The sequence below is a fragment of the Rhipicephalus sanguineus genome, chromosome 3 (genome assembly GCF_013339695.2).
Source record: "Rhipicephalus sanguineus isolate Rsan-2018 chromosome 3, BIME_Rsan_1.4, whole genome shotgun sequence".
Lineage (NCBI taxonomy): Eukaryota > Metazoa > Arthropoda > Arachnida > Ixodida > Ixodidae > Rhipicephalus > Rhipicephalus sanguineus.
In genome coordinates this window covers 120,394,610-120,403,236 of record NC_051178.1, presented here as the reverse complement: position 1 = coordinate 120,403,236, position 8,627 = coordinate 120,394,610, and positions in this window count along the sequence as shown.

The following is an 8,627-nucleotide window of genomic DNA, read 5'->3' as shown; positions in this document are numbered from 1 at the left end:
ATAATGCAATGCATGGTGCCTGAAGAATATAGCGGCCCACTTTAAATTTATAACTTCATGACTTCAGTATCTGGGACAGACTTTACTGTATACGGTTTGTTTCTGGAAAGCTTCAACCTATCTTGCATTCTTCAAGGCCAATACTGAATTTGCTGTGTACATTTGGCTGCACATTCTCATCACTTATGCTAAACAACAGGCTTGAGTGATGTGTGGAATTCCTGTCAATCAATTTTATTGATTACCTCGGACGATCTATTCTGCTTCCCACAGTTATTGGGTGCTTTGTGTGCATGTGCTATGCATGCTAGAAATGAAAACAGGGAATGCAGCTGGCAGCATCAACGAGTACAATGCCCATAGGCTATTATGAGGTGCGAAATGTTGCCACTGCTAGAATTTACATTATGTGTGCATGGTACAGCTGATTGTGTAATTTAGCACTTTCCAGCTACTTACGCAGTTGGAGCAGATGTCGATCATGTTTACTGTGGTATGGCACGGCCACCAAGTTCGTGCATTCTGCATACCAGGAAACCTGACACGAAGCAACGTATTGCTGTGATGGCAGCTAAGTGAGAACGAATGAGTTTGTCTTCTCTGTACATTTGTCAATACCATTACACAGGCTTGTTAAGTGCATTCAAGCGGCTTTAGCAATGCACTTGCAGCTACAGAGCCAGTAAAGGCAGCCAATTTCATCATCAGAGTTCACTCTGCAAATCCCACTTTCCATAAAGGGCATTGTTTTGTGATAGCTTAAGGTCAAAACTTGCTCAATTAAACACTTCTTGGTGTCTGGACATTAACATGAATTATGATAATTTGTTATATAGCTCATGTGGAATTATGCCATTGTTTTTTTTTCATATTCTTACTTTGCATACATACTTTACGACTGCACCCTCCCCAACCAAAGATTTGCAGTGCTACATTCTGTCATGGGTGAAACCAATTATTTAACTAAAAACCAGGCCAGGGAAAGCAGTATGATGCCCTGTAATATAGGAGAATGTTGCTGTCTCAGTGTTTAGTCTAGAGCTGAATTTAATGAGAAAGGGCAGCAATGTAGGTCATCTGTGGATGTTTCCAAACCATAATTGTGTTTTGCTCACTTTGTTATCGCAGGAAGCATCTTCAAAAAGCAGTGCTACAAGGATGTGAGCAGCGGTTTCCCTTCAACGAACGGTCAAATTCATGGAAGCCACGTGCCTGCTGCTTCTGGCCTACACAAACATGCAGCCACCATAGTAAAGTTCTTGCAAAGGTGTAAGAAATCCCTATGCTGCATGGATTGCTCATGTTAATTGCCGGTTTTTGTAGCTTATAGTGATAATGTCCGCAAGTATACTTCCTTGCAACCTATGTTTACATTATCTTAAAGGGCCAGTCAGCAGGCTCTGAGCTCATTTTTTACACCTTCCAAACAAGCTCGATAAGTCGTACAGAGTGCCGCAGCAGTCACATTGTGCGAATATCAGACACTCCACTTTAAAAACAATTACCGCGCCTCCTCTTCAGCACTTGACCGGTCCTCTTTGGTAGCGAAGTGTTGTAATGTTGCCCATGAACAACATCAAAGGAGCACTGATACAAAATTTCGAAGGCGAGATAATGAGTGAAACAGATGTATGTGGAGCCGTACACACCGTCTACGAAATATCAAGGGCCAATATAGCCTAGAACATATTTAATATCAATTTTAAAGTGCATGCCGCGCGAATGAGCGAGATGCGAGCGCTTCGCGACGCCGACACCAACGCGGCGGATGTGTAAACAAACCTACGTCACGCGTTTGTGTTGGCTGGTGGCTGGTTGTGCCCTTGCGCTTGTGCCGTGCTACCTGCCATTTGTTCCTCCGTGCCTGCGGCTTTCCGTGTGCTAGTTGTGTTCTCTTCCGCTGTTCGCTCGTCGTGCCCGTTGGCAGATGTTATGGCCCGCTCACGCTAGCGGCAAGCCTGCCGCAACGGCGCGATGCCGCAGAACGTCGGCCGTCGCCGCACGCGCGAGAGCTGTCCAATTTGCACGGCAAGCTCCGCCGGCGAGGCATTCGCGCCTCCGAAAAACATGGCAGCACTGCCAAAAGCGGTTGTCGTCCACTTCGAATCTATGAAGTGGCCGCCGTGCGCTCTGTAACGTGTAAGTTCCGAACTGATGCTTCCATTTGCTTTAGATTCATGTCGTTAAGCTTCGACAGCAATGTATTCGTCCCGATTCGGCACCGTTTTTGAGAGCCATAGTCAAATAATCGATGCTGTAAGCTTAGCGAGTCGAGATGGGCGCTTCCGAATGCTCGGAGGACATAGATTACGCGTTTGTTAGTTGTATCTAATCCTCCATAGCTGGCGCCACTTGACTTGGTTCGGCGCCCACCGCACCCACGTTCGCGCGCCGCTTACGTCACAATTTTGCGTTTTCACGTGGCCAGCTGTGGTTACCCGTCCTCCGGAAGTATCTGCCTAGCTAGGTGCTCTTTGAAACCGAAACTGTGACTGCGCGCTCTAAAAATGTCTCTATATAAATAACCGTCGCGCACTCGCGTAAACGAGGTTTGCAGCCGTGATAAGTGGATCATAAGCTATTTATTGCAACAAAAAAAAAAAAACAAGGTGCAAAATTTTTGTGTCAGTGCTCCTTTAAGTAGCACTGCCTGTCGAATAGTCCTCTGCAATATGAAACGGCATTTTGGCTCTGCGATGATGCAGTATAGGCTGTGGGGTTGTCACGAGTGTTATGAATTTGTTTATCTTGCCAGCGCTTTGAACTGTGCTTGCTCACTACACCGCTCTGGCACAGTGGCACATCGAGGAAGCCCCTCTTTACGATAGGGAGGCTGAGCGAGAAACTGAAGGCAGTTGGAATGTTTGTTTTATCTTCTGTGTCTTCATTATTACACCACGTAATCCAAAAATTCTTGTGGCAGCATGTTCACATTGTACAAGCGTGCAGTAGTCGCAAAGTTTAGACTCCGGGGTTGCTTAGTGTCCCTTCAGCTTTATTTATGAATCATAAATTCACCCGTCACATGTCTTTCTTCCTTTATTTTTTGCAATGCTCATTTCTAAAATAGCATGTCAGCTTCTGTGAGTGGTAATTTACACATTTAGCATACAAAAAATCCTGGTATATGCAATAAGTGCCTTGATGAATTTTTCATGGCACCAGAGCCGCCTTCTTTTTTCGTTGTGGCAGCCACATGGAAGTTCATTGCTATGCTGCTTTGATCTTTTCAATCAATGCATTTCACAATCCAGGGTGTATGGTGTATTTGCATCTTGAGGGGTTTAATATCATACAAGTAATGGAATTTTTTCTGTCTTTAAGTGTTTACTTTTCAGTTATTTAACTGTGGTCTTCAGAGCAATATGTAGACAGGAACATCGATTCTGCGAAGCTTTGGTTCAAAAAGAGACGCTGAACAGGAGTGCCTTAGGTTTATGACCTGAGCACCAGCCCTTCGGGTTACAGAAATATCTATACTGCATATTGTCTGTAGCTCCTTGTTTAATTACATATATTTCTTCAACCTACAGCTCTTTCCATAATCCTTAACATTAACCTGCATTACCAAGTGAACATCCCCCGCCGTAATACAGTGGTTAAAATGGTCAGCTGCTGATCTGAAATGCGCGGGTTCGATCCCTGGTGCAGTGGTTGCACTTTCGATGGAGGTGAAAATCTTAGAGGCTCCTGTGCTCTTAAATTGACGTTCACATTAAAGAACCCCATTATTATTATTACAGCAGCAAGTGAACAGAGTGGTAATTCTAAATTGTATACATATTTAGAAAAAGTCACAGTTTCGCTGCAAGGGCGAAGCAATGAATGCGATAGCAAGAAACTAATGCTATACGAAGTGAGGCTCGCCAATGGATACTCTCAGTTTGAACAGCGCTCCTCTTGAAAAGGCGGCCGAAGCAGTGAAGGAAACTAGCGTGCTTCTAGTGTCGAGCTGTGACACTTGATAGTTCGCGCTCATCTTCTGTTTCTTCGTTTGGCGGCGTCCCTTGAGCTCGAGTGACTTGACGATTTAGCGGCGTCCCCTGACGAGTAACATGAGCGCGGACATCACGGTGAAAGCTCGAAACATCCCTCTTCTCCTCACCACGAGAAAACCGCGCGAGCAGACAGCGGAAGGGCAAGGTTCTACTTGCGCAAATATAAGAAGAAGCGAGCGAGCTCTCCGACGACTTTTAAATCCGCCCGTCGCGCTCCTCGCGCCATCTCGCTGGTAATGAAAGAACGTTTATAAGCGCCTGCCATATTTGAGTCCTGCCAGCGGTAAAGGGTGTGTATATAACGCTCGCCGTTAGCTACCTGAAGGACCGGCGCTTTCTGGCGTAGTGGTTAGCGCCACGCGCTGCGCAACGAGAGGTCGCTTGTTCGATTCCGTGCTTCGGAAGCATTTTTCTGAATTATTTTTATTGGACTTTGATATATATATATATATATATAGATATATAATATATATATATATATATATATATATACTTATACATATACGGTGCATGACGACGACGACGCAAAATCCAGCCGAGACTGTCCATATAATTGCTATCGCAATAATAACAGGGAGCTAAGCTAGTTGGTAGGTATTCGTGTTAAAAAGGCAGGGCATGCACACATGGACACAAGAGAGGTCAGACACCACTAACGCGAACTGAAAGCTGGACAGTGGCACAAAAAATTAGACACAAAAACTTATTTGCGCATGCCCAGGCAAGAGCAGATACCTAGCAATACCACACATGCGATTGTCTACGTGAGAGGTAATTGCTCAAGGATTCAATTTTTTCTTTGTGCTAGTTATTCGACGGTTGGCTCCCATGTGCACTGCCATTATAGATATGCCAGGCCTCGACCACTGGACGCATTCTTCATTCATGTGCTTGTACGGAACAGTGCATTCATTGAACTTTGGCGTGCATTTACGCTCTCGACAATGTAAATATAGATTAGGGGATGAGCCTCCCGTTAGCGATGTCGGCGTTTGAGGTGTCTTGACTTTCAGTTGCGTCTATGTTTGCATGCCCCATCTTTTAACATGTATTCATATAGTGCGTAAGAGAAATAGGTTATCTAGTGAGATATTTTGAAATGAAGCTTAGGGTGGACACCGAAATAGCAGTGTATAATAAATTTGAGCGATGAATGCATCGAGCTGAAATAGAAAACGATATAATGGAGAAATATTGCCGCTTGCTGTTTTCTTATACTCATCACATTCTTTTGTCTTATATACTTTGACAATGACCAAGTGTCATGTTGGATGCTACTAAATGGTTATGAGCTATACATAGACAAAAGCACGGCTGTTTGGATGTTTTCTAAACTGCTACCTCATAGGGCAAGAAAAATTAATTGGGTTACGTGAGGCATGCTAGAAAAAGTAAACTTGTTTTTGATGTTTTGTTTACCTGGCAGACATTCTATACAATTTGTCGAAAGGTGGAAGGAAGGCACGCACAGATGGACACAGAAATCATGAGGCTGCCACAGGAGCTGTGAATGAGCATTAACCTGTGTATGTCTTAAACTTTTTGTTGAAACCTTGAATTTCGGCAGTACATTCTTATCGATGCTTTGTATCCTCTGATTTGTAGTGCAATATTGTTGCGCCTTATTTTTACACCCTGTTGCTTTCACAGCTGCATTGCAGAGCAAAACACTTTAGTCTGGTACAAGGCCCAAAAGGTTCCACCGAGATGACCAAATTGCGGCAGCCAATTCCTTCCGCAATCAATGCAGTAGTGTAAAGAAACAGCGCAAAAGACGAGCACAAAAAAAGGAAGAGAAAAAGTGCTGTACTCGCGTGCTCAGTCTTTTGCACTGCTTTGTTTTCGCTATGTCGTACCAACACACCCAAGCATCCACTTTCGCCTATGTAGTAGTCCTGCTCGTACACTTGGTAGTGTTCTCCAACGGTAGGATTACCGGCTATCTGCTTGTGAAGTCAATGTAGAGTGCATGTGTATTGGTGTAGACTTGTGTGAATCCTCCATTGAGATGGAAATGCAGCTGCGTTTTAATATTTTTAGCCAGTATAGCTCGTGAATGCAATTTAGGACTGCGACAGCAACACTCCTAGAAGCGGCGAGTTAATAAATTATTGTGTATTTCTCTGTTTCCACATTATAAAAACATAGCTGGTTAAAATTAGTCCAGACTTTACGCTATCACTTAACATATGGCCTTCAGTGCTGTTTGAAGGCATCGAACCATATGAAATACATTGTGCTTTTGTGTGTGCCAAGGTTAGTGGAGTCATAAACTAGCGATGGATAAAAATAGGTCAGAGGTTAACGTAATTTTTTCACAATCAACCTCTTGTCGGCAGTTATTCAGAGTAGGGTTTTGAAGTAATTTAGCAATACAAGCAGATTAGTGCCTCGTTTTAGTATCTCACGGTGCGCACTGTTTTAGTACCTATTTGGGTCTTTCACGTCAATGTGCCAGGTGGTTTCTTGACCATTTGCAATATTTTGAAAAACTGGTGCTAGGTTTCAATGTGGCAAGTAATAGTTCAAGCGCTATCTTTGGGAAAAAAGTTCGTGATGCAGCAAAGACCTTTCCAACTTTGCACGCAGAAATAAAGCTGTCAGGCAAATTAATTGACACGTGATTATTGCTTCGAGCTACTAAACACCCTTGTTTCTTTAACGTAGTCACCAATCTTTCATGACCATGATAGTCGAATTCATTTTCATTTCAATTTATGCTATTTGCAGTCGTGGGAAAACATTGCAAAATGCAGCATTTCTAAGTATATTGTAAAAAAGACTCATTCTTGCATGTGGAGTATATTGACACTTTGAGGCAAGTGCATTTATCAAGGGTTGAAAATGTTTCTGGCAAAACGAAAAGCAGAAAATTCTTCAATTCACACTTGGAAGAAAAACTTTTTAACCCATATTGCTGGTTCTTTTCACAGTGTAATATTCCAAGTAAAAATATCGCCTTCACATCATGTTTGGTTTACTCTTGCGATAATTTATACAGAAAGGATTTTAAATGTAATTTTTCTTCGAGCAAAAAAATACATTTTCAACTGAAAAACTACAAGGCTGTCTGAAGTTTGTTGGAGCTTTGCCTTCACTGCACAGCACATCGCGGTTCCTTCATGGTATTTCAGACATAAGTATTGCTTAAATGTGCAACATTGGGACTTGCACTAAATGAGCACAGGGGCATCTGCGTGAATCCTGTGGCAATGTGCTGTGCAGCGAAGGTCAAGAAACAAGAATCTTTGTGTAGCCCAGAGATTATCACTTCAGTAAATTTTTTCTTGCATACAACACAGCAGTATATTTTTTTAATAAATGTGAATTGCCAGCAAAGTATACCACACAATAACTTCTTGACGACCTTTCTGCTTGGAATGCTACATAGCAAAATTTAAGCCGCAATATGGGTCAAAAAGCTTTTTCCAACTCTGTCACAGTTTAGTTGCAACGTTTCTGTTATTTTGATTTCACAGTAGTTTTATGACAAAGTAGATATTTATTTACTTATGTTATAGATTAGGGAATTTTTTACTTATTTATTTATTACTTGACAATACTGCTGTCTCCAGTCAGCAATACTGCAAAGTGGGCTACAATGGTAAGTTGCAGATAAAATGATCTTGCTAAGCAAAAACAAGGCATAACTTATCCAAAATACAAGATAAAGCAAGAACATCTATACAACCGTCATGAGGCAAATGATAAGGGAACAACACATAATACAGAGGCAATGAATTTTAGACAATCAATTGGCAAGCATTGATTGTGGGTATTCCATACGAAAGAATTGATCTTTCTCCTGATAAATGTTAATATTAGGACTTCAACATTTTGCAATTTTTCCTCATGGCTGAAAAAATGAAACTTGAAATGAAAGTTTCCAAACTATTTTAGCCATGAAACACTGCACCTTCAGATGAAAGAAATATTTTGCATTAAGACGGTGTAGAGAAGCATTGGAACGCTCTAATGGGTCGTCCTCTCGAGCGCCTCCTAGTGGGTCGCCCTCATCGCCTCTTCTCGGGGAGCACGCCCCTCATGCTCGTGCTCGTGAGAGTCTGCGAGTCTCTGTCGTGCATCGTCGCCGTCAATCCCGCCGTCAATAAACGCCTTAACAAAGTGGTGGAGAGTGCTGTACCGTCACCACTACTTCGGTCTCCATTCGATGCCCCTGGAGCTTCGATCCGTACCGTGCCATCTACCATGCCGCAAGACGCCGCTCAGCAAACGCCGCCTCCTGCTCCGACCGCTTGTCCCGGTGGCCCCCGCATCCGCGACCCTCCTATCTTCACCGGCGCGGATGGCACCGACGTGGAAGACTGGTTCGCGATTTACGAACGGGTGAGTGTCCCCAATAAATGGGACGAAGCAGGCAAGCTGAGCAACTTGGTTTTCTACCTCGCGGGTGTGGCAGGCATGTGGTACAACAACCATGCATCCGATTCCCGACGTGGTCCGATTTCAAGACCGCCATCGTCGACGTGTTTGGCCGCCCTGCCGTCCGTAAGCTGCAAGCCGAACAGCGCTTACGGGAACGGGCACAACAGGCCGGTGAATCGTTCACGAGCTACATTGAAGACATCCTTGACTTGTGCAAAAAAGCCGACGCGAGCATGCCGGAGG